We start from the raw sequence: 21,097 nt of genomic DNA on the forward strand, positions 1-21,097 counted from the left end.
ATCTTCGTATATACATTACTTTGCACTTCTCTACGGGTGCGATCATCCAGCACTAAGCACCGGATCCCATCAGAACTCGAAGTTAAGCGTGCTTGGGGGCAGAGAGTACTTATAGATGGGTGACCCCCTGGAGGCCTCGTGTTGGCACCCCTTTTTTTTAGTTCGGTTCCCGGTTTTTTTCTTCTTATTTTTTTTCCTCTTTGTACACACATTTCTTCGATGTTTAGTGTTCATAATTTTTTCCTTTATATCTTTTATTTTTCTATTTTTATTCTTATTTTTTCTATTTTTTGATTTTTTTTTATCAGTTTATCGCGTAATAAAGGAAACCGCTCTGAATCTTCGTATATACAATTACTTTGCACTTCTCTGACGGTGGCGATCATACCAGCACTAATGCACCGGATCCCATCAAACTCCGAAGTTAAGCGTGCTTGGGGCGAGAGTAGTACTAGGATGGGTGACCCCCTGGGAAGTCCTCGTGTTGCACCCCTTTTTCGTTTCACGTTTTTTTCTTCTTAATTTTTTTTCCTCTTTGTACAACACATTTCTTCGATGTTTAGTTCATAATTTTTCCCTTTATTCTTTTATTTTTTCTTATTTTTATTCTTATTTTTTCTATTTTTTAATTTTTTTATCAGTTTATCGCGTAATAATGCAAAACCGCTCTAAATCTTCGTATATACAATTACTTTGCACTTCTCTGACGGGTGCGATCATACCAGCACTAATGCACCGGATCCCATCAGAACTCCGAAGTTAAGCGTGCTTGGGCGAGAGTAGTACTAGGATGGGTGACCCCCTGGGAAGTCCTCGTGTTGCACCCCTTTTTTCGTTTCACGTTTTTTTTCTTCTTAATTTTTTTTCCTCTTTGTACAACACATTTCTTCGATGTTTAGTTCATAATTTTTCCCTTTATTCTTTTATTTTTTCTTATTTTTATTCTTATTTTTTCTATTTTTTAATTTTTTTATCAGTTTATCGCGTAATAATGCAAAACCGCTCTAAATCTTCGTATATACAATTACTTTGCACTTCTCTGACGGGTGCGATCATACCAGCACTAATGCACCGGATCCCATCAGAACTCCGAAGTTAAGCGTGCTTGGGCGAGAGTAGTACTAGGATGGGTGACCCCCTGGGAAGTCCTCGTGTTGCACCCCTTTTTTCGTTTCACGTTTTTTTTCTTCTTAATTTTTTTCCTCTTTGTACAACACATTTCTTCGATGTTTAGTTCATAATTTTTCACTTTATTCTTTTATTTTTTCTTATTTTTATTCTTATTTTTTCTATTTTTTAATTTTTTTATCAGTTTATCGCGTAATAATGCAAAACCGCTCTAAATCTTCGTATATACAATTACTTTGCACTTCTCTGACGGGTGCGATCATACCAGCACTAATGCACCGGATCCCATCAGAACTCCGAAGTTAAGCGTGCTTGGGCGAGAGTAGTACTAGGATGGGTGACCCCCTGGGAAGTCCTCGTGTTGCACCCCTTTTTCGTTTCACGTTTTTTTTTCTTCTTAATTTTTTTTCCTCTTTGTACAACACATTTCTTCGATGTTTAGTTCATAATTTTTCACTTTATTCTTTTATTTTTTCTTATTTTTATTCTTATTTTTCTATTTTTTAATTTTTTTATCAGTTTATCGCGTAATAATGCAAAACCGCTCTAAATCTTCGTATATACAATTACTTTGCACTTCTCTGACGGGTGCGATCATACCAGCACTAATGCACCGGATCCCATCAGAACTCCGAAGTTAAGCGTGCTTGGGCGAGAGTAGTACTAGGATGGGTGACCCCCTGGGAAGTCCTCGTGTTGCACCCCTTTTTTCGTTTCACGTTTTTTTTCTTCTTAATTTTTTTCCTCTTTGTACAACACATTTCTTCGATGTTTAGTTCATAATTTTTCACTTTATTCTTTTATTTTTTCTTATTTTTATTCTTATTTTTTCTATTTTTTAATTTTTTTATCAGTTTATCGCGTAATAATGCAAAACCGCTCTAAATCTTCGTATATACAATTACTTTGCACTTCTCTGACGGGTGCGATCATACCAGCACTAATGCACCGGATCCCATCAGAACTCCGAAGTTAAGCGTGCTTGGGCGAGAGTAGTACTAGGATGGGTGACCCCCTGGGAAGTCCTCGTGTTGCACCCCTTTTTTCGTTTCACGTTTTTTTTCTTCTTAATTTTTTTTCCTCTTTGTACAACACATTTCTTCGATGTTTAGTTCATAATTTTTCACTTTATTCTTTTATTTTTTCTTATTTTTATTCTTATTTTTTCTATTTTTTAATTTTTTTATCAGTTTATCGCGTAATAATGCAAAACCGCTCTAAATCTTCGTATATACAATTACTTTGCACTTCTCTGACGGGTGCGATCATACCAGCACTAATGCACCGGATCCCATCAGAACTCCGAAGTTAAGCGTGCTTGGGCGAGAGTAGTACTAGGATGGGTGACCCCCTGGGAAGTCCTCGTGTTGCACCCCTTTTTTCGTTTCACGTTTTTTTTCTTCTTAATTTTTTTCCTCTTTGTACAACACATTTCTTCGATGTTTAGTTCATAATTTTTCACTTTATTCTTTTATTTTTTCTTATTTTTATTCTTATTTTTTCTATTTTTTAATTTTTTTATCAGTTTATCGCGTAATAATGCAAAACCGCTCTAAATCTTCGTATATACAATTACTTTGCACTTCTCTGACGGGTGCGATCATACCAGCACTAATGCACCGGATCCCATCAGAACTCCGAAGTTAAGCGTGCTTGGGCGAGAGTAGTACTAGGATGGGTGACCCCCTGGGAAGTCCTCGTGTTGCACCCCTTTTTTCGTTTCACGTTTTTTTTCTTCTTAATTTTTTTTCCTCTTTGTACAACACATTTCTTCGATGTTTAGTTCATAATTTTTCACTTTATTCTTTTATTTTTTCTTATTTTTATTCTTATTTTTTCTATTTTTTAATTTTTTTATCAGTTTATCGCGTAATAATGCAAAACCGCTCTAAATCTTCGTATATACAATTACTTTGCACTTCTCTGACGGGTGCGATCATACCAGCACTAATGCACCGGATCCCATCAGAACTCCGAAGTTAAGCGTGCTTGGGCGAGAGTAGTACTAGGATGGGTGACCCCCTGGGAAGTCCTCGTGTTGCACCCCTTTTTTCGTTTCACGTTTTTTTTCTTCTTAATTTTTTTCCTCTTTGTACAACACATTTCTTCGATGTTTAGTTCATAATTTTTCACTTTATTCTTTTATTTTTTCTTATTTTTATTCTTATTTTTTCTATTTTTTAATTTTTTTATCAGTTTATCGCGTAATAATGCAAAACCGCTCTAAATCTTCGTATATACAATTACTTTGCACTTCTCTGACGGGTGCGATCATACCAGCACTAATGCACCGGATCCCATCAGAACTCCGAAGTTAAGCGTGCTTGGGCGAGAGTAGTACTAGGATGGGTGACCCCCTGGGAAGTCCTCGTGTTGCACCCCTTTTTTCGTTTCACGTTTTTTTTTCTTCTTAATTTTTTTTCCTCTTTGTACAACACATTTCTTCGATGTTTAGTTCATAATTTTTCACTTTATTCTTTTATTTTTTCTTATTTTTATTCTTATTTTTTCTATTTTTTAATTTTTTTATCAGTTTATCGCGTAATAATGCAAAACCGCTCTAAATCTTCGTATATACAATTACTTTGCACTTCTCTGACGGGTGCGATCATACCAGCACTAATGCACCGGATCCCATCAGAACTCCGAAGTTAAGCGTGCTTGGGCGAGAGTAGTACTAGGATGGGTGACCCCCTGGGAAGTCCTCGTGTTGCACCCCTTTTTTCGTTTCACGTTTTTTTTCTTCTTAATTTTTTTTCCTCTTTGTACAACACATTTCTTCGATGTTTAGTTCATAATTTTTCACTTTATTCTTTTATTTTTTCTTATTTTTATTCTTATTTTTTCTATTTTTTAATTTTTTTATCAGTTTATCGCGTAATAATGCAAAACCGCTCTAAATCTTCGTATATACAATTACTTTGCACTTCTCTGACGGGTGCGATCATACCAGCACTAATGCACCGGATCCCATCAGAACTCCGAAGTTAAGCGTGCTTGGGCGAGAGTAGTACTAGGATGGGTGACCCCCTGGGAAGTCCTCGTGTTGCACCCCTTTTTTCGTTTCACGTTTTTTTTCTTCTTAATTTTTTTTCCTCTTTGTACAACACATTTCTTCGATGTTTAGTTCATAATTTTTCACTTTATTCTTTTATTTTTTCTTATTTTTATTCTTATTTTTTCTATTTTTTAATTTTTTTATCAGTTTATCGCGTAATAATGCAAAACCGCTCTAAATCTTCGTATATACAATTACTTTGCACTTCTCTGACGGGTGCGATCATACCAGCACTAATGCACCGGATCCCATCAGAACTCCGAAGTTAAGCGTGCTTGGGCGAGAGTAGTACTAGGATGGGTGACCCCCTGGGAAGTCCTCGTGTTGCACCCCTTTTTTCGTTTCACGTTTTTTTTCTTCTTAATTTTTTTTCCTCTTTGTACAACACATTTCTTCGATGTTTAGTTCATAATTTTTCACTTTATTCTTTTATTTTTTCTTATTTTTATTCTTATTTTTTCTATTTTTTAATTTTTTTATCAGTTTATCGCGTAATAATGCAAAACCGCTCTAAATCTTCGTATATACAATTACTTTGCACTTCTCTGACGGGTGCGATCATACCAGCACTAATGCACCGGATCCCATCAGAACTCCGAAGTTAAGCGTGCTTGGGCGAGAGTAGTACTAGGATGGGTGACCCCCTGGGAAGTCCTCGTGTTGCACCCCTTTTTTCGTTTCACGTTTTTTTTCTTCTTAATTTTTTTTCCTCTTTGTACAACACATTTCTTCGATGTTTAGTTCATAATTTTTCACTTTATTCTTTTATTTTTTCTTATTTTTATTCTTATTTTTTCTATTTTTTAATTTTTTTATCAGTTTATCGCGTAATAATGCAAAACCGCTCTAAATCTTCGTATATACAATTACTTTGCACTTCTCTGACGGGTGCGATCATACCAGCACTAATGCACCGGATCCCATCAGAACTCCGAAGTTAAGCGTGCTTGGGCGAGAGTAGTACTAGGATGGGTGACCCCCTGGGAAGTCCTCGTGTTGCACCCCTTTTTTCGTTTCACGTTTTTTTTCTTCTTAATTTTTTTTCCTCTTTGTACAACACATTTCTTCGATGTTTAGTTCATAATTTTTCACTTTATTCTTTTATTTTTTCTTATTTTTATTCTTATTTTTTCTATTTTTTAATTTTTTTATCAGTTTATCGCGTAATAATGCAAAACCGCTCTAAATCTTCGTATATACAATTACTTTGCACTTCTCTGACGGGTGCGATCATACCAGCACTAATGCACCGGATCCCATCAGAACTCCGAAGTTAAGCGTGCTTGGGCGAGAGTAGTACTAGGATGGGTGACCCCCTGGGAAGTCCTCGTGTTGCACCCCTTTTTTCGTTTCACGTTTTTTTTCTTCTTAATTTTTTTTCCTCTTTGTACAACACATTTCTTCGATGTTTAGTTCATAATTTTTCCCTTTATTCTTTTATTTTTTCTTATTTTTATTCTTATTTTTTCTATTTTTTAATTTTTTTATCAGTTTATCGCGTAATAATGCAAAACCGCTCTAAATCTTCGTATATACAATTACTTTGCACTTCTCTGACGGGTGCGATCATACCAGCACTAATGCACCGGATCCCATCAGAACTCCGAAGTTAAGCGTGCTTGGGCGAGAGTAGTACTAGGATGGGTGACCCCCTGGGAAGTCCTCGTGTTGCACCCCTTTTTTCGTTTCACGTTTTTTTTCTTCTTAATTTTTTTTCCTCTTTGTACAACACATTTCTTCGATGTTTAGTTCATAATTTTTCACTTTATTCTTTTATTTTTTCTTATTTTTATTCTTATTTTTTCTATTTTTTAATTTTTTTATCAGTTTATCGCGTAATAATGCAAAACCGCTCTAAATCTTCGTATATACAATTACTTTGCACTTCTCTGACGGGTGCGATCATACCAGCACTAATGCACCGGATCCCATCAGAACTCCGAAGTTAAGCGTGCTTGGGCGAGAGTAGTACTAGGATGGGTGACCCCCTGGGAAGTCCTCGTGTTGCACCCCTTTTTTCGTTTCACGTTTTTTTTCTTCTTAATTTTTTTTCCTCTTTGTACAACACATTTCTTCGATGTTTAGTTCATAATTTTTCACTTTATTCTTTTATTTTTTCTTATTTTTATTCTTATTTTTTCTATTTTTTAATTTTTTTATCAGTTTATCGCGTAATAATGCAAAACCGCTCTAAATCTTCGTATATACAATTACTTTGCACTTCTCTGACGGGTGCGATCATACCAGCACTAATGCACCGGATCCCATCAGAACTCCGAAGTTAAGCGTGCTTGGGCGAGAGTAGTACTAGGATGGGTGACCCCCTGGGAAGTCCTCGTGTTGCACCCCTTTTTTTCGTTTCACGTTTTTTTTTTCTTAATTTTTTTCCTCTTTGTACAACACATTTCTTCGATGTTTAGTTCATAATTTTTCACTTTATTCTTTTATTTTTTCTTATTTTTATTCTTATTTTTTCTATTTTTTAATTTTTTTATCAGTTTATCGCGTAATAATGCAAAACCGCTCTAAATCTTCGTATATACAATTACTTTGCACTTCTCTGACGGGTGCGATCATACCAGCACTAATGCACCGGATCCCATCAGAACTCCGAAGTTAAGCGTGCTTGGGCGAGAGTAGTACTAGGATGGGTGACCCCCTGGGAAGTCCTCGTGTTGCACCCCTTTTTTCGTTTCACGTTTTTTTTTCTTCTTAATTTTTTTTCCTCTTTGTACAACACATTTCTTCGATGTTTAGTTCATAATTTTTCACTTTATTCTTTTATTTTTTCTTATTTTTATTCTTATTTTTTCTATTTTTTAATTTTTTTATCAGTTTATCGCGTAATAATGCAAAACCGCTCTAAATCTTCGTATATACAATTACTTTGCACTTCTCTGACGGGTGCGATCATACCAGCACTAATGCACCGGATCCCATCAGAACTCCGAAGTTAAGCGTGCTTGGGCGAGAGTAGTACTAGGATGGGTGACCCCCTGGGAAGTCCTCGTGTTGCACCCCTTTTTTCGTTTCACGTTTTTTTTCTTCTTAATTTTTTTTCCTCTTTGTACAACACATTTCTTCGATGTTTAGTTCATAATTTTTCCCTTTATTCTTTTATTTTTTCTTATTTTTATTCTTATTTTTTCTATTTTTTAATTTTTTTATCAGTTTATCGCGTAATAATGCAAAACCGCTCTAAATCTTCGTATATACAATTACTTTGCACTTCTCTGACGGGTGCGATCATACCAGCACTAATGCACCGGATCCCATCAGAACTCCGAAGTTAAGCGTGCTTGGGCGAGAGTAGTACTAGGATGGGTGACCCCCTGGGAAGTCCTCGTGTTGCACCCCTTTTTTCGTTTCACGTTTTTTTTCTTCTTAATTTTTTTTCCTCTTTGTACAACACATTTCTTCGATGTTTAGTTCATAATTTTTCACTTTATTCTTTTATTTTTTCTTATTTTTATTCTTATTTTTTCTATTTTTTAATTTTTTTTATCAGTTTATCGCGTAATAATGCAAAACCGCTCTAAATCTTCGTATATACAATTACTTTGCACTTCTCTGACGGGTGCGATCATACCAGCACTAATGCACCGGATCCCATCAGAACTCCGAAGTTAAGCGTGCTTGGGCGAGAGTAGTACTAGGATGGGTGACCCCCTGGGAAGTCCTCGTGTTGCACCCCTTTTTTCGTTTCACGTTTTTTTTCTTCTTAATTTTTTTTCCTCTTTGTACAACACATTTCTTCGATGTTTAGTTCATAATTTTTCACTTTATTCTTTTATTTTTTCTTATTTTTATTCTTATTTTTTCTATTTTTTAATTTTTTTATCAGTTTATCGCGTAATAATGCAAAACCGCTCTAAATCTTCGTATATACAATTACTTTGCACTTCTCTGACGGGTGCGATCATACCAGCACTAATGCACCGGATCCCATCAGAACTCCGAAGTTAAGCGTGCTTGGGCGAGAGTAGTACTAGGATGGGTGACCCCCTGGGAAGTCCTCGTGTTGCACCCCTTTTTTCGTTTCACGTTTTTTTTCTTCTTAATTTTTTTTCCTCTTTGTACAACACATTTCTTCGATGTTTAGTTCATAATTTTTCACTTTATTCTTTTATTTTTTCTTATTTTTATTCTTATTTTTTCTATTTTTTAATTTTTTTTATCAGTTTATCGCGTAATAATGCAAAACCGCTCTAAATCTTCGTATATACAATTACTTTGCACTTCTCTGACGGGTGCGATCATACCAGCACTAATGCACCGGATCCCATCAGAACTCCGAAGTTAAGCGTGCTTGGGCGAGAGTAGTACTAGGATGGGTGACCCCCTGGGAAGTCCTCGTGTTGCACCCCTTTTTTCGTTTCACGTTTTTTTTTCTTCTTAATTTTTTTTCCTCTTTGTACAACACATTTCTTCGATGTTTAGTTCATAATTTTTCCCTTTATTCTTTTATTTTTTCTTATTTTTATTCTTATTTTTTCTATTTTTTAATTTTTTTATCAGTTTATCGCGTAATAATGCAAAACCGCTCTAAATCTTCGTATATACAATTACTTTGCACTTCTCTGACGGGTGCGATCATACCAGCACTAATGCACCGGATCCCATCAGAACTCCGAAGTTAAGCGTGCTTGGGCGAGAGTAGTACTAGGATGGGTGACCCCCTGGGAAGTCCTCGTGTTGCACCCCTTTTTTCGTTTCACGTTTTTTTTCTTCTTAATTTTTTTTCCTCTTTGTACAACACATTTCTTCGATGTTTAGTTCATAATTTTTCCCTTTATTCTTTTATTTTTTCTTATTTTTATTCTTATTTTTTCTATTTTTTTAATTTTTTTTATCAGTTTATCGCGTAATAATGCAAAACCGCTCTAAATCTTCGTATATACAATTACTTTGCACTTATCTGACGGGTGCGATCATACCAGCACTAATGCACCGGATCCCATCAGAACTCCGAAGTTAAGCGTGCTTGGGCGAGAGTAGTACTAGGATGGGTGACCCCCTGGGAAGTCCTCGTGTTGCACCCCTTTTTTCGTTTCACGTTTTTTTTTTCTTCTTAATTTTTTTTCCTCTTTGTGCAACACATTTCTTCGATGTTTAGTTCATAATTTTTCCCTTTATTCTTTTATTTTTTCTTATTTTTTTTCTTATTTTTTCTATTTTTTTATTTTTTTATCAGTTTATCGCGTAATAATGCAAAATCGCTCTAAATCTACGTATATACAATTACTTTGCACTTCTCTGACGGGTGCGATCATACCAGCACTAATGCACCGGATCCCATCAGAACTCCGACGTTAAGCGTGCTTGGGCGAGAGTAGTACTAGGATGGGTGACCCTGTCACACCCCCAACTTAAATAGCAAAATAATTATAGCTATTACATCATTTTATTGAGTATTACACAACCAAAATCCAAGATCTTACAGTTTAGGGTTTGGAACAGCCCAACACTACCAACTATTACATCTGATTACAAATACCGAGTCCTCACACAACTATTATTACTTATTCTACCTGAGCTCGAACATAAGCATCAGCATCACAGGTCTTACGGGCAGTCTGCTTGAATCTAACCATGGCTGCTAGCTGTAATATCAGGGTAAAGCAAGAAGTGAGCCAAAAGCTCAACAAGTGCTAACAATACAACGCAAAGCATAAATCGAGATATACCTTTAGGAATGACAATGGAATGACATAATCAATGATAATCGAGAGATAAAACTTATGTGAGTTGGCATCATTTTGCTTGCATCAAAACAAATTAAAACCATTCTTAATCAAAATCATTTTATGACGCTACGGATTACAGCCGGTGATCAGCCGCGAAGTAATCCCGAACCTCTCTGGGTTCTAAAACATTATTGGGAATCCCTAGGCAACTTTTAAGCCTAATATAAGTGTGGAAAGGACTCGCGTCTCAGTCCAGATCCACCATTCAAGAAAACATTTGTCCCCCTTTGGGACTGAAAAATCCACATTTTAATCATTTTAAAAACTGATGCCGATTTATGACAAAATCTCTTTCGACTGTAATCATTTTTATCAAGGGATTATAGATCAACTTGAAACACTGGAAATATGACACTAAATCTCAGGGCCATGATCCACTAGACTTTACTATATTAGGGTAATTGAGAGGTTTCCATAAACAAGAACTTTGACAATGAAATTGAGCAAGGCTATTGGATAATATGAAAGAGTAATGCCAAACTAGGCTTAAAGCAATGGTTGTAGACAAGGTATAGGTATTAGAACATCAAGAAGATAAGCATCACTGGTTCCAATAGGATAGAGGTGTTAAAATATAAAGAAAGTGATCATCAGCTCAAGATATAACAGGGTATCAAGCTTTAGGGTAAGGATAGGGTTATCAAACAATCATGAATGAATTTAAGAAATGATTGGCTTTTAGGTATCAAGATAAAGTTTCTATCGAGGTTATTTCAAGAGTTGAATCAAAGCATCAGGGTGCAACATCAAGATTTCTCAGGGATCAATAGCATGATAAACAAAAGGATCAATAAGATATTATAACACATCTCTATTTTATCATGGCATTAAACTATCATGAAAGACTTTTGAACTACTTGCAATACGTACTCGAGGGTTCATGGCATCTCTATGTAACTCAAAGATAAACAAAAGATACGCTTGATTTAAATATATCAAAATGACTCAGGATAATTGCATCGATATATATATGAACTGTTTACAATAAATACGAAGGTCAAGTTGAATCACTTGCCTTGAGATAGACTGGTCTGGTCTGACTGGTAGGAGCAACAACTGGAGCTTCACTCGACTTTTAAGGCAAGTTTTCCCTCGTCTCGAGATCCTACATAAATAATAATAATCCTCATTATAATATATTCTTTCCATCTTAACCTATTTACAACCCGAAATTAAACATGGATGGCACTTAGGCCTATACACACTTAATTCATATCCAACATTTATATTTTTAAATATACACACGTAGCCACATAATCACATATCGTATATTAATACCAAATAACATCACATACACCATAACGCCACACTAGGCTTGGATGATCTCGACTCACCACTTAAATTACTTGGTCGCTAACTAAGCGAAGTCTTCGAATTTGGGCTTCCTAACTCAATGTGCCTTTCCTAAATTATCCAAAACCTATTGACCCTCACTTGTGCCTTTTGTTCTACTGACCTTATACTATCTTACAACTATGGTGGTCGACCTAATACTCACTTCTAAGTGTCCTAAAACTATGTGATAAGTGAAAGTGCTCACTGGTGTAAATTTCAGAATGGTAACTAAGGTTTCTTGAGTGCATTAGACACTCTTAAACTACAAGTTTTTCTTCAAAATTTTTACACAAGACTCTCCTGACCTAAGGGCATCTCATAAGCTTGATGTGGCTCAAAGGCCTGGCTTGGGCCTTCTTGGGCCTAAGCTAAAAGTCCAAGGTTCCCCTGTTTTTCTGGGCAGAAAATGCCCTGACTTGAATTAACTTGTGGCACATGGTTCTAGCTCATATCCTATGAACTATGGTTGGAAAAACTTCTCTGACATACCCTCTAACTAAGGCCCAATTGGGCCTAATGAGGGCCTACCCATGACATGGCCAAATCTCCCTATTTCTAAGTTGCAACAAAACTGTCCCCTGCTGGACAGATTTTGTTATTCTACTTGTGCACCTAACCAAATGACATGCAAACCTCCAACCAACTCCTAAAACCTATTATATACTCCCCATACTAACTTCTGGTGGCTTGGGCCTCAAAGTGCACATCAATGACATGGTCAAAACTCACTCTAAACCTCAGGGTACTAAACTGATTTTTCTGCAGAAACTATAACTTCTCATTTTCCAAGATTTTAACTTGACAAAACCCAACTAACAACAACTAAATACTTAAACCAAGACCTATACTTGGTATTCTACTGAACTAACTCCCTTTTTCTTAAAATAACCTTGGTGAGATCATCCTTACCTAAGGTGCAATTATGGCAAAACAAAAGAGACTATTCTTAACAAATCGCAAATCTTCATGCCTTTGAAACAACAAGATATATATTTTTATAAAAGATAACCACAAATTATTACCATGCAACAAGAAGCATAAATCAATATTATCACATTATTCCTACTGAAATTAAGGCTCACTAACAAAATCTTTTCCAAATGATCAAAATCTTACAACAAACTAAGAGAATTCCACATGCATGCATGCCTTCGGGTTTTTCAAACCAAAACAACATATTTTCTACATATATTCCATCTTAAATTGACATGCAAGCCTAGCATAAGGTATACCTAGATGATCACTTAGCATGCAAGGAGTTTTATCAAATTTTCACCACAAAATTCAAGTCATTATCACATAAACATGCAAAATTGAACAAAACAACAAGAATGATTTCAAGGACCATTCATTCGGCTCCCATATGGTCATGGCCGAATGAAATGGATGGAAAATGGCCATTAAATCATCAAGAGTTTCCTTCTCAAGACTTGGCACTTATCCATTTATTGTAGTCCTCTCGAAAACAACCTTAAATCCATAAGAATCAAGATTGTATTTTGAGTTTCACTAAAACCTTTACATGCAACCCTCAAACTTAAACTTTCTACTCAAACTCTTTGAAATATGAATGATCATGATATAGGAAGTAATATTTACTTGTATGGAAGGTGGAAACTTGAATGTGGAATGAAGAAAAGGGGAGGGGGTAGGTTTTCGGCTTAAAACCCGAGAGGAGAGGGGGAGGGCCGAGAGGAGAGGGAGAAGGGAGGAGAAGTGTGGAAATGGTGGAGTGAAAGTGGTGTGTTTGTCATGTTTACTTGGTTTTTATTTGCCCATAAGTGAGTGGATGAGAGAAATTACAATAGTAACCTTCCAATCATAGTTAGGTAGATTTGCATGCAAGGACAAAATAGTAATGTGGCTAGTAAAATGAAAGTGAGTGGGGTTGGAATTGCCCTCCTTGCCCCTTGGTTGAATAGAAGAGAGTTTGCATGCAAGGGTAATCATGGTAATTTGATAATTATTAAGCAACTAATTTCCAAAGATTTATTTTTATATAATAAAATACAAGTTCAAAATTATAAAATTTATACCATAAAATAACTTGGATTTTTAGAGACTTTATAAAATCATTTTCAAAATTTTGTGAACAAAATGTCTTTTAAAAGAAAATTTTTCCAAAGCTTAGAATATTCCTATAAATCAAAAATAAAGAAATTAAATAAATTCTTGCTTTGAAAAATTCATATACTACCCAAAGCAAATTTATAATGCAGAAATTTTCACTCACACAAACGTACAAGCATTGAGTATATTTTTATTTAACTTAATATTATTCACAAATATATTACATAAAATGCCGGTCGTAACAGACCCCCTGGGAAGTCCTCGTGTTGCACCCCTTTTTTCGTTTCACGTTTTTTTTTTCTTAATTTTTTTTCCTCTTTGTACAACACATTTCTTCGATGTTTAGTTCATAATTTTTCCCTTTATTCTTTTATTTTTTCTTATTTTTATTCTTATTTTTTCTATTTTTTAATTTTTTTATCAGTTTATCGCGTAATAATGCAAAACCGCTCTAAATCTTCGTATATACAATTACTTTGCACTTATCTGACGGGTGCGATCATACCAGCACTAATGCACCGGATCCCATCAGAACTCCGAAGTTAAGCGTGCTTGGGCGAGAGTAGTACTAGGATGGGTGGCCCCCTGGGAAGTCCTCGTGTTGCACCCCTTTTTTCGTTTCACGTTTTTTTTCTTCTTAATTTTTTTTCCTCTTTGTACAACACATTTCTTCGATGTTTAGTTCATAATTTTTCACTTTATTCTTTTATTTTTTCTTATTTTTATTCTTATTTTTTCTATTTTTTTAATTTTTTTTATCAGTTTATCGCGTAATAATGCAAAACCGCTCTAAATCTTCGTATATACAATTACTTTGCACTTCTCTGACGGGTGCGATCATACCAGCACTAATGCACCGGATCCCATCAGAACTCCGAAGTTAAGCGTGCTTGGGCGAGAGTAGTACTAGGATGGGTGACCCCTTGGGAAGTCCTCGTGTTGCACCCCTTTTTTCGTTTCACGTTTTTTTTCTTCTTAATTTTTTTTCCTCTTTGTACAACACATTTCTTCGATGTTTAGTTCATAATTTTTCACTTTATTCTTTTATTTTTTCTTATTTTTATTCTTATTTTTTCTATTTTTTATTTTTTTTATCAGTTTATCGCGTAATAATGCAAAACCGCTCTAAATATTCGTATATACAATTACTTTGCACTTCTCTGACGGGTGCGATCATACCAGCACTAATGCACCGGATCCCATCAGAACTCCGAAGTTAAGCGTGATTGGGCGAGAGTAGTACTAGGATGGGTGACCCCCTGGGAAGTCCTCGTGTTGCAACCCCTTTTTTCGTTTCACGTTTTTTTTTCTTCTTAATTTTTTTTTCCTCTTTGTACAACACATTTCTTCGATGTTTAGTTCATAATTTTTCCCTTTATTCTTTTATTTTTTCTTATTTTTATTCTTATTTTTTCTATTTTTTAATTTTTTTATCAGTTTATCGCGTAATAATGCAAAACCGCTCTAAATCTTCGTATATACAATTACTTTGCACTTCTATGACGGGTGCGATCATACCAGCACTAATGCACCGGATCCCATCAGAACTCCGAAGTTAAGCGTGCTTGGGCGAGAGTAGTACTAGGATGGGTGACCCCCTGGGAAGTCCTCGTGTTGCACCCCTTTTTTCGTTTCACGTTTTTTTTTCTTAATTTTTTTTCCTCTTTGTACAACACATTTCTTCGATGTTTAGTTCATAATTTTTCACTTTATTCTTTTATTTTTTCTTATTTTTATTCTTATTTTTTCTATTTTTTAATTTTTTTTATCAGTTTATCGCGTAATAATGCAAAACCGCTCTAAATCTTCGTATATACAATTACTTGGCACTTCTCTGACGGGTGCGATCATACCAGCACTAATGCACCGGATCCCATCAGAACTCCGAAGTTAAGCGTGCTTGGGCGGGAGGAGAGTAGTACTAGGATGGGTGACCCCCTGGGAAGTCCTCGTGTTGCACCTCTTTTTTCGTTTCAACGTTTTTTTTTTCTTCTTAATTTTTTTTCCTCTTTGTACAACACATTTCTTCGATGTTTAGTTCATAATTTTTCCCTTTATTCTTTTATTTTTTCTTATTTTTATTCTTATTTTTTCTATTTTTTAATTTTTTTTATCAGTTTATCGCGTAATAATGCAAAACCGCTCTAAATCTTCGTATATACAATTACTTTGCACTTCTCTGACGGGTGCGATCATACCAGCACTAATGCACCGGATCCCATCAGAACTCCGAAGTTAAGCGTGCTTGGGCGAGAGTAGTACTAGGATGGGTGACCCCCTTGGGAAGTCCTCGTGTTGCACCCCTTTTTTTCGTTTCACGTTTTTTTTCTTCTTAATTTTTTTTTCCTCTTTATACAACACATTTCTTCGATGTTTAGTTCATAATTTTTCCCTTTATTCTTTTATTTTTTCTTATTTTTATTCTTATTTTTTCTATTTTTTAATTTTTTTTATCAGTTTATCGCGTAATAATGCAAAACCGCTCTAAATCTTCGTATATACAATTACTTTGCACTTCTCTGACGGGTGCGATCATACCAGCACTAATGCATCGGATACCATCAGAACTCCGAAGTTAAGCGTGCTTGGGCGAGGGTAGTACTAGGATGGGTGACCCCCTGGGAAGTCCTCGTGTTGCACCCCTTTTTTCGTTTCACGTTTTTTTTCTTCTTAATTTTTTTTCCTCTTTGTACAACACATTTCTTCGATGTTTAGTTCATAATTTTTCACCTTTATTCTTTTATTTTTCTTATTTTTATTCTTATTTTTTCTATTTTTTAATTTTTTTATCAGTTTATCGCGTAATAATGCAAAACCAGCTCTAAATCTTCGTATATACAATTACTTTGCACTTCTCTGACGGGTGCGATCATACCAGCACTAATGCACCGGATCCCATCAGAACTCCGAAGTTAAGCGTGCTTGGGCGAGAGTAGTACTAGGATGGGTGACCCCCTGGGAAGTCCTCGTGTTGCACCCCTTTTTTCGTTTCACGTTTTTTTTCTTCTTAATTTTTTTCCTCTTTGTACAACACATTTCTTCGATGTTAGTTCATAATTTTTCCCTTTATTCTTTTATTTTTTCTTATTTTATTCTTATTTTTTCTATTTTTTAATTTTTTTATCAGTTTATCGCGTAATAATGCAAAACCGCTCTAAATCTTCGTATATACAATTACTTTGCACTTCTCTGACGGTTGCGATCATACCAGCACTAATGCACCGGATCCCATCAGAACTCCGAAGTTAAGCGTGCTTGGGCGAGAGTAGTACTAGGATGGGTGACCCCTGGGAAGTCCTCATGTTGCACCCCTTTTTTTCGTTTCACGTTTTTTTTTCTTCTTAATTTTTTTTCCTCTTTGTACAACACATTTCTTCGATGTTTAGTTCATAATTTTTCACTTTATTCTTTTATTTTTTCTTATTTTTATTCTTATTTTTTCTATTTTTTAATTTTTTTATCAGTTTATCGCGTAATAATGCAAAACCGCTCTAAATCTTCGTATATACAATTACTTGCACTTCTCTGACGGGTGCGATCATACCAGCACTAATGCACCGGATCCCATCAGAACTCCGAAGTTAAGCGTGCTTGGGCGAGAGTAGTACTAGGATGGGTGACCCCCTGGGAAGTTCCTCGTGTTGCACCCTTTTTTCGTTTCACGTTTTTTTTTTCTTCTTAATTTTTTTCCTCTTTGTACAACACATTTTCTTCGATGTTTAGTTCATAATTTTTCACTTTATTCTTTTATTTTTTCTTATTTTTATTCTTATTTTTTCTATTTTTAATTTTTTTTATCAGTTTATCGCGTAATAATGCAAACCGCTCTAAATCTTCGTATATACAATTACTTTGCACTTTCTGACGGTGTGCGATACATACAGCTACTACTGCACCTGGATCCCCATCAGAACTTCCGAAGTTAAGCGTGCTTGGGCCGAGAGTAGGTACTAGGATGGGTGACCCCCTGGGAAGTCCTCGTGTTGCACCCCGTTTTTTCCGTTTTCACGTTTTTTTTTCTTCTTAATTTTTTTTCCTCCTTTGTACAACACATATACTTCGATGTTTGAGTCATAATTTTTTCCCTTTATTTCTTTATTTTTTCTTATTTTATTCTTATTTTTTCTATTTTTTTAATTTTTTTATCAGTTTATCCGCGGTAATAATGCAAAACCGCTCTAAATCTTCGTACTATACAATACTACTTTGCACTTCTCTGACGGGTGCGATCATTACCAGCACTAATGCACCGATCTCCCATCAGAACATCCGAAAGTTAAAGCGTGCTTGGGCGAGAGTAGTACTAGGATGGGTGACACCCACTGGGACGTCCTCGTGTTGCACCCCTTTTTCGTTTCACGTTTTTTTTTCTTCCTTAATTTTTTTTTCCCTCTTTGTACAACACATTTCCTTCCGATGTTTAGTTCATACTTTTTTCACTTTATTCTTTATTTTTCTCTTATTTTTTATTTTTCTTATTTTTTCTATTTTTAATTTTTTTTATCAGTTTATCCGCGTAATAATGCAAAACCGCTCTAAATCTTCGTATATACAATTACTTTGCACTTCTCTGACGGGTGCGATCATACCAGCACTAATGCACCGGATCCCATCAGAACTCCGAAGTTAAGCGTGCTTGGGCGAGGAGAGTAGTACTAGGATGGGTGACCCCTTGGGAAGTCCTCGTTGTTGGCACCCCTTTTTTCGTTTCACGTTTTTTTTTTCTTCTTAATTTTTTTTCCTCTTTGTACAACACCATTTCTTCGATGTTTAGTTCATAATTTTTCCCTTTATTCTTTTATTTTTTCTTATTTTTATTCTTATTTTTTCTATTTTTTAATTTTTTTATCAGTTTTATCGCGTAATAATGCAAAACCGCCTCTAAATCTTCGTACTATACAATTACTTTGCACTTCTCTGACGGGTGCGATCATACCAGCACTAATGCACCGGATCCCATCAGAACTCCGAAGTTAAGCGTGCTTGGGCGAGAGTAGTACTAGGATGGTGACCCCTGGGAAGTCCCTCGTGTTGCACCCCTTTTTTCGTTCACGTTTTTTTCTTCTTAATTTTTTTCCTCTTTGTACAACACATTCTTCGATGTTTAGTTCATAATTTTTCCCTTTATTCTTTTATTTTTCTTATTTTTATTCTTATTTTTTCTATTTTTAATTTTTTTATCAGTTTATCGCGTAATAATGCAAAAACCGCTCTAAATCTTCGTATATACAATTACTTTGCACTTCTCTGACGGGTGCGATCATACCAGCACTAATGCACCGGATCCCATCAGAACTCCGAAGGTTAAGCGTGCTTGGGCGAGAGTAGTACTAGATGGGTGACCCCCTGGGAAGTCCCTCGTGTTGCACCCCCTTTTTTTTCGTTTCACGTTTTTTTTTCTTCTTAATTTTTTTTCCTCTTTGTACAACACATTTCTTCGATGTTTAGTTCATAATTTTTCACTTTATTCTTTTATTTTTTCTTATTTTTATTCTTATTTTTTCTATTTTTAATTTTTTTATCAGTTTATCGCGTAATAATGCAAAACCGCTCTAAATCTTCGTATATACAATTACTTTGCACTTCTCTGACGGGTGCGATCATACCAGCACTAATGCACCGGATCCCATCAGAACTCCGAAGTTAAGCGTGCTTGGGCGAGAGTAGGTACTAGGATGGGTGACCCCCTGGGAAGTCCTCGTGTTGCACCCCTTTTTTCGTTTCACGTTTTTTTTCTTCTAATTTTTTTCCTCTTTGTACAACACATTTCTTCGATGTTTAGTTCATAATTTTTCACTTTATTCTTTTATTTTTCTTATTTTTATTCTTATTTTTTCTATTTTTTAATTTTTTTTATCAGTTTATCGCGTAATAATGCAAAACCGCTCTAAATCTTCGTATATACAATTACTTTGCACTTCTCTGACGGTGCGATCATACCAGCACTAATGCACCGGATCCCATCAGAACTCCGAAGTTAAGCGTGCTTGGGCGAGAGTAGTACTAGGATGGGTGACCCCCTGGGAAGTCCTCGTGTTGCACCCCTTTTTTCGTTTCACGTTTTTTTTCTTCTTAATTTTTTTTTCCTCTTTGTACAACACATTTCTTCGATGTTTAGTTCATAATTTTTCACTTTATTCTTTTATTTTTTCTTATTTTTATTCTTATTTTTTCTATTTTTTAATTTTTTTATCAGTTTATCGCGTAATAATGCAAAACCGCTCTAAATCTTCGTATATACAATTACTTTGCACTTCTCTGACGGGTGCGATCATACAGCACTAATGCACCGGATCCCATCCTGAACTCCGAAGTTAAGCGTGCTGTGGGCGAGAGTAGTACTAGGATGGGTGGACCCCTGGGAAGTCCTCGTGTTGCACCCCTTTTTTTCGTTTTCACGTTTTTTTTCTTCTTAATTTTTTTTTCCTCTTTGTACAACACATTTCTTCGATGTTAGTTTCATAATTTTTCACTTATTCTTTTATTTTTTCTTATTTTATTCTTATTTTTCTATTTTTAATTTTTTTATCGTTTATCGCGTAATATGCAACCCGCTCTAAATCTGCGTATATACAATTACTTTGCACTTCTCTGACGGGTGCGATCATACCAGCACTAATGCACCGGATCCCATCAGAACTCCGAAGTTAAGCGTGCTTGGGCGAGAGTAGTACTAGGATGGGTGACCCCCTGGGAAGTCCTCGTGTTGCACCCCTTTTTTCGTTTCACGTTTTTTTTTCTTCTTAATTTTTTTTCCTCTTTGTACAACACATTTCTTCGATGTTTTAGTTCATAATTTTTCACTTTATTCTTTTATTTTTCTATTTTTATTCTTATTTTTTCTATTTTTTAATTTTTTTATCAGTTTATCGCGTAATAATGCAAAACCGCTCTAAATCTTCGTATATACAATTACTTTGCACTTCTCTGACGGGTGCGATCATACCAGCACTAATGCACCGGATCCCATCAGAACTCCGAAGTTAAGCGTGCTTGGGCGAGAGTAGTACTAGGATGGGTGGACCCCCTGGGAAGTCCTCGTGTTGCACCCCTTTTTTCGTTTCACGTTTTTTTTTCTTCTTAATTTTTTTTCCTCTTTGTACAACACATTTCTTCCGATGTTTAGTTCATAATTTTTCACTTTATTCTTTTATTTTTCTTATTTTTATTCTTATTTTTTTCTATTTTTTTAATTTTTTTTATCAGTTTATCGCGTAATAATGCAAACCGCTCTAAATCTTCGTATATACAATTACTTTGCACTTCTCTGACGGGTGCGATCATACCAGCACTAAGGCACCGGATCCCCATCAGAACTCCGAAGTTAAGCGTGCTTGGGCGAGAGTAGTACTAGGATGGGTGACCCCCTGGGAAGTCCTCGTGTTGCACCCCTTTTTTTCGTTTCACGTTTTTTTCTTCTTAATTTTTTTTTCCTCTTTGTACAACACATTTCTTCGATGTTTAGTTCATAATTTTTCACTTTATTCTTTTATTTTTTCTTATTTTTATTCTTATTTTTCTATTTTTTAATTTTTTTTATCAGTTTATCGCGTAATAATGCAAAACCGCTCTAATCTTCGTATATACAATTACTTTGCACTTCTCTGCGGGTGCGATCATACCAGCACTAATGCACCGGATCCCATCAGAACTCCGAAGTTAAGCGTGCTTGGGCGAGAGTAGTACTAGGATGGGTGACCCCTGGAAGTCCTCGTGTGCACCCTTTTTCGTTTCACGTTTTTTTTTCTTCTAATTTTTT

The 21,097-nt window shown here is 35.6% G+C and overlaps 47 non-coding genes and 3 pseudogenes across 47 annotated transcripts; all 50 read left to right on the plus strand.

Annotated features, from left to right (window-relative positions):
• The first annotated feature begins 374 nt into the window (after nucleotides 1-374).
• LOC141705441 (5S ribosomal RNA) lies at nucleotides 375-493 on the plus strand. The gene has a single exon (XR_012568359.1). It is a non-coding gene; the product is annotated as a 5S ribosomal RNA (ribosomal RNA).
• Nucleotides 494-708: 215 nt separating this feature from the next.
• LOC141705393 (5S ribosomal RNA) lies at nucleotides 709-827 on the plus strand. The gene has a single exon (XR_012568314.1). It is a non-coding gene; the product is annotated as a 5S ribosomal RNA (ribosomal RNA).
• A 217-nt stretch (nucleotides 828-1,044) lies between these two features.
• Nucleotides 1,045-1,163, plus strand: LOC141705404 (5S ribosomal RNA). Its single transcript, XR_012568325.1, has one exon. It is a non-coding gene; the product is annotated as a 5S ribosomal RNA (ribosomal RNA).
• A 216-nt stretch (nucleotides 1,164-1,379) lies between these two features.
• LOC141705416 (5S ribosomal RNA) lies at nucleotides 1,380-1,498 on the plus strand. Its single transcript, XR_012568336.1, has one exon. It is a non-coding gene; the product is annotated as a 5S ribosomal RNA (ribosomal RNA).
• Nucleotides 1,499-1,714: 216 nt separating this feature from the next.
• LOC141705428 (5S ribosomal RNA) lies at nucleotides 1,715-1,833 on the plus strand. The gene has a single exon (XR_012568347.1). It is a non-coding gene; the product is annotated as a 5S ribosomal RNA (ribosomal RNA).
• Nucleotides 1,834-2,049: 216 nt separating this feature from the next.
• Nucleotides 2,050-2,168, plus strand: LOC141705440 (5S ribosomal RNA). The gene has a single exon (XR_012568358.1). It is a non-coding gene; the product is annotated as a 5S ribosomal RNA (ribosomal RNA).
• A 217-nt stretch (nucleotides 2,169-2,385) lies between these two features.
• On the plus strand, nucleotides 2,386-2,504 carry LOC141705394 (5S ribosomal RNA). Its single transcript, XR_012568315.1, has one exon. It is a non-coding gene; the product is annotated as a 5S ribosomal RNA (ribosomal RNA).
• Nucleotides 2,505-2,720: 216 nt separating this feature from the next.
• Nucleotides 2,721-2,839, plus strand: LOC141705395 (5S ribosomal RNA). Its single transcript, XR_012568316.1, has one exon. It is a non-coding gene; the product is annotated as a 5S ribosomal RNA (ribosomal RNA).
• A 217-nt stretch (nucleotides 2,840-3,056) lies between these two features.
• Nucleotides 3,057-3,175, plus strand: LOC141705396 (5S ribosomal RNA). The gene has a single exon (XR_012568317.1). It is a non-coding gene; the product is annotated as a 5S ribosomal RNA (ribosomal RNA).
• A 216-nt stretch (nucleotides 3,176-3,391) lies between these two features.
• Nucleotides 3,392-3,510, plus strand: LOC141705397 (5S ribosomal RNA). The gene has a single exon (XR_012568318.1). It is a non-coding gene; the product is annotated as a 5S ribosomal RNA (ribosomal RNA).
• A 218-nt stretch (nucleotides 3,511-3,728) lies between these two features.
• Nucleotides 3,729-3,847, plus strand: LOC141705398 (5S ribosomal RNA). The gene has a single exon (XR_012568319.1). It is a non-coding gene; the product is annotated as a 5S ribosomal RNA (ribosomal RNA).
• A 217-nt stretch (nucleotides 3,848-4,064) lies between these two features.
• LOC141705399 (5S ribosomal RNA) lies at nucleotides 4,065-4,183 on the plus strand. The gene has a single exon (XR_012568320.1). It is a non-coding gene; the product is annotated as a 5S ribosomal RNA (ribosomal RNA).
• A 217-nt stretch (nucleotides 4,184-4,400) lies between these two features.
• Nucleotides 4,401-4,519, plus strand: LOC141705400 (5S ribosomal RNA). The gene has a single exon (XR_012568321.1). It is a non-coding gene; the product is annotated as a 5S ribosomal RNA (ribosomal RNA).
• Nucleotides 4,520-4,736: 217 nt separating this feature from the next.
• Nucleotides 4,737-4,855, plus strand: LOC141705401 (5S ribosomal RNA). The gene has a single exon (XR_012568322.1). It is a non-coding gene; the product is annotated as a 5S ribosomal RNA (ribosomal RNA).
• A 217-nt stretch (nucleotides 4,856-5,072) lies between these two features.
• Nucleotides 5,073-5,191, plus strand: LOC141705402 (5S ribosomal RNA). The gene has a single exon (XR_012568323.1). It is a non-coding gene; the product is annotated as a 5S ribosomal RNA (ribosomal RNA).
• A 217-nt stretch (nucleotides 5,192-5,408) lies between these two features.
• LOC141705403 (5S ribosomal RNA) lies at nucleotides 5,409-5,527 on the plus strand. Its single transcript, XR_012568324.1, has one exon. It is a non-coding gene; the product is annotated as a 5S ribosomal RNA (ribosomal RNA).
• Nucleotides 5,528-5,744: 217 nt separating this feature from the next.
• LOC141705405 (5S ribosomal RNA) lies at nucleotides 5,745-5,863 on the plus strand. The gene has a single exon (XR_012568326.1). It is a non-coding gene; the product is annotated as a 5S ribosomal RNA (ribosomal RNA).
• Nucleotides 5,864-6,080: 217 nt separating this feature from the next.
• Nucleotides 6,081-6,199, plus strand: LOC141705407 (5S ribosomal RNA). The gene has a single exon (XR_012568327.1). It is a non-coding gene; the product is annotated as a 5S ribosomal RNA (ribosomal RNA).
• A 217-nt stretch (nucleotides 6,200-6,416) lies between these two features.
• LOC141705408 (5S ribosomal RNA) lies at nucleotides 6,417-6,535 on the plus strand. Its single transcript, XR_012568328.1, has one exon. It is a non-coding gene; the product is annotated as a 5S ribosomal RNA (ribosomal RNA).
• Nucleotides 6,536-6,751: 216 nt separating this feature from the next.
• Nucleotides 6,752-6,870, plus strand: LOC141705409 (5S ribosomal RNA). The gene has a single exon (XR_012568329.1). It is a non-coding gene; the product is annotated as a 5S ribosomal RNA (ribosomal RNA).
• A 218-nt stretch (nucleotides 6,871-7,088) lies between these two features.
• Nucleotides 7,089-7,207, plus strand: LOC141705410 (5S ribosomal RNA). The gene has a single exon (XR_012568330.1). It is a non-coding gene; the product is annotated as a 5S ribosomal RNA (ribosomal RNA).
• A 217-nt stretch (nucleotides 7,208-7,424) lies between these two features.
• Nucleotides 7,425-7,543, plus strand: LOC141705411 (5S ribosomal RNA). The gene has a single exon (XR_012568331.1). It is a non-coding gene; the product is annotated as a 5S ribosomal RNA (ribosomal RNA).
• Nucleotides 7,544-7,761: 218 nt separating this feature from the next.
• On the plus strand, nucleotides 7,762-7,880 carry LOC141705412 (5S ribosomal RNA). The gene has a single exon (XR_012568332.1). It is a non-coding gene; the product is annotated as a 5S ribosomal RNA (ribosomal RNA).
• A 217-nt stretch (nucleotides 7,881-8,097) lies between these two features.
• On the plus strand, nucleotides 8,098-8,216 carry LOC141705413 (5S ribosomal RNA). The gene has a single exon (XR_012568333.1). It is a non-coding gene; the product is annotated as a 5S ribosomal RNA (ribosomal RNA).
• Nucleotides 8,217-8,434: 218 nt separating this feature from the next.
• On the plus strand, nucleotides 8,435-8,553 carry LOC141705414 (5S ribosomal RNA). Its single transcript, XR_012568334.1, has one exon. It is a non-coding gene; the product is annotated as a 5S ribosomal RNA (ribosomal RNA).
• A 218-nt stretch (nucleotides 8,554-8,771) lies between these two features.
• Nucleotides 8,772-8,890, plus strand: LOC141705415 (5S ribosomal RNA). Its single transcript, XR_012568335.1, has one exon. It is a non-coding gene; the product is annotated as a 5S ribosomal RNA (ribosomal RNA).
• Nucleotides 8,891-9,109: 219 nt separating this feature from the next.
• LOC141705417 (5S ribosomal RNA) lies at nucleotides 9,110-9,228 on the plus strand. Its single transcript, XR_012568337.1, has one exon. It is a non-coding gene; the product is annotated as a 5S ribosomal RNA (ribosomal RNA).
• Nucleotides 9,229-9,447: 219 nt separating this feature from the next.
• On the plus strand, nucleotides 9,448-9,551 carry LOC141705443 (5S ribosomal RNA; annotated as a pseudogene).
• A 4,278-nt stretch (nucleotides 9,552-13,829) lies between these two features.
• Nucleotides 13,830-13,948, plus strand: LOC141705423 (5S ribosomal RNA). The gene has a single exon (XR_012568342.1). It is a non-coding gene; the product is annotated as a 5S ribosomal RNA (ribosomal RNA).
• A 219-nt stretch (nucleotides 13,949-14,167) lies between these two features.
• On the plus strand, nucleotides 14,168-14,286 carry LOC141705421 (5S ribosomal RNA). Its single transcript, XR_012568341.1, has one exon. It is a non-coding gene; the product is annotated as a 5S ribosomal RNA (ribosomal RNA).
• A 217-nt stretch (nucleotides 14,287-14,503) lies between these two features.
• LOC141705431 (5S ribosomal RNA) lies at nucleotides 14,504-14,622 on the plus strand. Its single transcript, XR_012568350.1, has one exon. It is a non-coding gene; the product is annotated as a 5S ribosomal RNA (ribosomal RNA).
• A 220-nt stretch (nucleotides 14,623-14,842) lies between these two features.
• LOC141705418 (5S ribosomal RNA) lies at nucleotides 14,843-14,961 on the plus strand. Its single transcript, XR_012568338.1, has one exon. It is a non-coding gene; the product is annotated as a 5S ribosomal RNA (ribosomal RNA).
• Nucleotides 14,962-15,177: 216 nt separating this feature from the next.
• Nucleotides 15,178-15,301, plus strand: LOC141705434 (5S ribosomal RNA). The gene has a single exon (XR_012568353.1). It is a non-coding gene; the product is annotated as a 5S ribosomal RNA (ribosomal RNA).
• A 221-nt stretch (nucleotides 15,302-15,522) lies between these two features.
• Nucleotides 15,523-15,642, plus strand: LOC141705427 (5S ribosomal RNA). The gene has a single exon (XR_012568346.1). It is a non-coding gene; the product is annotated as a 5S ribosomal RNA (ribosomal RNA).
• A 220-nt stretch (nucleotides 15,643-15,862) lies between these two features.
• Nucleotides 15,863-15,981, plus strand: LOC141705432 (5S ribosomal RNA). Its single transcript, XR_012568351.1, has one exon. It is a non-coding gene; the product is annotated as a 5S ribosomal RNA (ribosomal RNA).
• A 218-nt stretch (nucleotides 15,982-16,199) lies between these two features.
• Nucleotides 16,200-16,318, plus strand: LOC141705419 (5S ribosomal RNA). The gene has a single exon (XR_012568339.1). It is a non-coding gene; the product is annotated as a 5S ribosomal RNA (ribosomal RNA).
• A 214-nt stretch (nucleotides 16,319-16,532) lies between these two features.
• On the plus strand, nucleotides 16,533-16,650 carry LOC141705433 (5S ribosomal RNA). The gene has a single exon (XR_012568352.1). It is a non-coding gene; the product is annotated as a 5S ribosomal RNA (ribosomal RNA).
• A 218-nt stretch (nucleotides 16,651-16,868) lies between these two features.
• LOC141705426 (5S ribosomal RNA) lies at nucleotides 16,869-16,988 on the plus strand. The gene has a single exon (XR_012568345.1). It is a non-coding gene; the product is annotated as a 5S ribosomal RNA (ribosomal RNA).
• Nucleotides 16,989-17,205: 217 nt separating this feature from the next.
• Nucleotides 17,206-17,330, plus strand: LOC141705445 (5S ribosomal RNA; annotated as a pseudogene).
• Nucleotides 17,331-17,559: 229 nt separating this feature from the next.
• On the plus strand, nucleotides 17,560-17,685 carry LOC141705444 (5S ribosomal RNA; annotated as a pseudogene).
• A 228-nt stretch (nucleotides 17,686-17,913) lies between these two features.
• On the plus strand, nucleotides 17,914-18,037 carry LOC141705436 (5S ribosomal RNA). Its single transcript, XR_012568355.1, has one exon. It is a non-coding gene; the product is annotated as a 5S ribosomal RNA (ribosomal RNA).
• A 223-nt stretch (nucleotides 18,038-18,260) lies between these two features.
• LOC141705435 (5S ribosomal RNA) lies at nucleotides 18,261-18,378 on the plus strand. The gene has a single exon (XR_012568354.1). It is a non-coding gene; the product is annotated as a 5S ribosomal RNA (ribosomal RNA).
• Nucleotides 18,379-18,590: 212 nt separating this feature from the next.
• On the plus strand, nucleotides 18,591-18,710 carry LOC141705437 (5S ribosomal RNA). Its single transcript, XR_012568356.1, has one exon. It is a non-coding gene; the product is annotated as a 5S ribosomal RNA (ribosomal RNA).
• A 220-nt stretch (nucleotides 18,711-18,930) lies between these two features.
• Nucleotides 18,931-19,050, plus strand: LOC141705425 (5S ribosomal RNA). Its single transcript, XR_012568344.1, has one exon. It is a non-coding gene; the product is annotated as a 5S ribosomal RNA (ribosomal RNA).
• Nucleotides 19,051-19,264: 214 nt separating this feature from the next.
• LOC141705424 (5S ribosomal RNA) lies at nucleotides 19,265-19,383 on the plus strand. Its single transcript, XR_012568343.1, has one exon. It is a non-coding gene; the product is annotated as a 5S ribosomal RNA (ribosomal RNA).
• Nucleotides 19,384-19,601: 218 nt separating this feature from the next.
• LOC141705442 (5S ribosomal RNA) lies at nucleotides 19,602-19,721 on the plus strand. Its single transcript, XR_012568360.1, has one exon. It is a non-coding gene; the product is annotated as a 5S ribosomal RNA (ribosomal RNA).
• Nucleotides 19,722-19,934: 213 nt separating this feature from the next.
• On the plus strand, nucleotides 19,935-20,053 carry LOC141705420 (5S ribosomal RNA). Its single transcript, XR_012568340.1, has one exon. It is a non-coding gene; the product is annotated as a 5S ribosomal RNA (ribosomal RNA).
• Nucleotides 20,054-20,270: 217 nt separating this feature from the next.
• Nucleotides 20,271-20,390, plus strand: LOC141705430 (5S ribosomal RNA). Its single transcript, XR_012568349.1, has one exon. It is a non-coding gene; the product is annotated as a 5S ribosomal RNA (ribosomal RNA).
• A 220-nt stretch (nucleotides 20,391-20,610) lies between these two features.
• LOC141705429 (5S ribosomal RNA) lies at nucleotides 20,611-20,730 on the plus strand. The gene has a single exon (XR_012568348.1). It is a non-coding gene; the product is annotated as a 5S ribosomal RNA (ribosomal RNA).
• Nucleotides 20,731-20,946: 216 nt separating this feature from the next.
• On the plus strand, nucleotides 20,947-21,062 carry LOC141705439 (5S ribosomal RNA). Its single transcript, XR_012568357.1, has one exon. It is a non-coding gene; the product is annotated as a 5S ribosomal RNA (ribosomal RNA).
• The last annotated feature ends 35 nt before the right edge of the window (nucleotides 21,063-21,097 follow it).

Source organism: Apium graveolens, unplaced genomic scaffold (assembly GCF_009905375.1).
Source record: "Apium graveolens cultivar Ventura unplaced genomic scaffold, ASM990537v1 ctg8861, whole genome shotgun sequence".
Lineage (NCBI taxonomy): Eukaryota > Viridiplantae > Streptophyta > Magnoliopsida > Apiales > Apiaceae > Apium > Apium graveolens.